At 38.3% G+C, this 546-nt stretch overlaps 1 pseudogene; it reads right to left on the reverse strand.

The window, feature by feature from the left end:
- Positions 1–230: 230 nt before the first annotated feature.
- On the reverse strand, positions 231–330 carry LOC122235582 (annotated as a pseudogene).
- Positions 331–546: the final 216 nt, after the last annotated feature.

The following is a 546-nucleotide window of genomic DNA, read 5'->3' on the forward strand; positions in this document are numbered from 1 at the left end:
GCAGGGAGAATGTGTGCTATTGATATCTGGTGGTTAGAGGCCAGGGATGCTGCTAAATATCCCACGATGCACAAGATAGTCACCCGACAAAGAATGAATTGTCCCAAATGGTGCCGAAGTTGAGAAACTCTGACATAGGTTACTTCTTTTATTTGTGTGAGAAACTATGCTACTTTTTTATAATTCCTATCTTCTGTTTTGCTCTCAGATTTTAGGGACACCTTTTGTGACTCTAGTTGGCATTTATGGTTTGTTTTGTGTGTCATCCTTGTGCAGGGGCCATGCCAATATTCTCTGCATCATTCCAATTTTAGTATTGGTACTAAATACGGCTATATTTGTACGGGTCTGTTCTGTTTTGATTCCTACGTGATATATGAACTTAGAAATATCGACTCATTTGAAATGTCTTTGTAATTACAGAAACTTAAGGGGGGAAAGTCTAAGTGGCAGAACAAAAGCAATTGTAGGCATTTATTTGCTGTCCCTTACCTAGATTTTTTTGTATCCCTGCACTGAAAATCTAATATAGAGCTTTGAAACCAG

Source organism: Panthera tigris, chromosome X (genome assembly GCF_018350195.1).
Source record: "Panthera tigris isolate Pti1 chromosome X, P.tigris_Pti1_mat1.1, whole genome shotgun sequence".
Classification (NCBI taxonomy): Eukaryota; Metazoa; Chordata; class Mammalia; order Carnivora; family Felidae; genus Panthera; species Panthera tigris.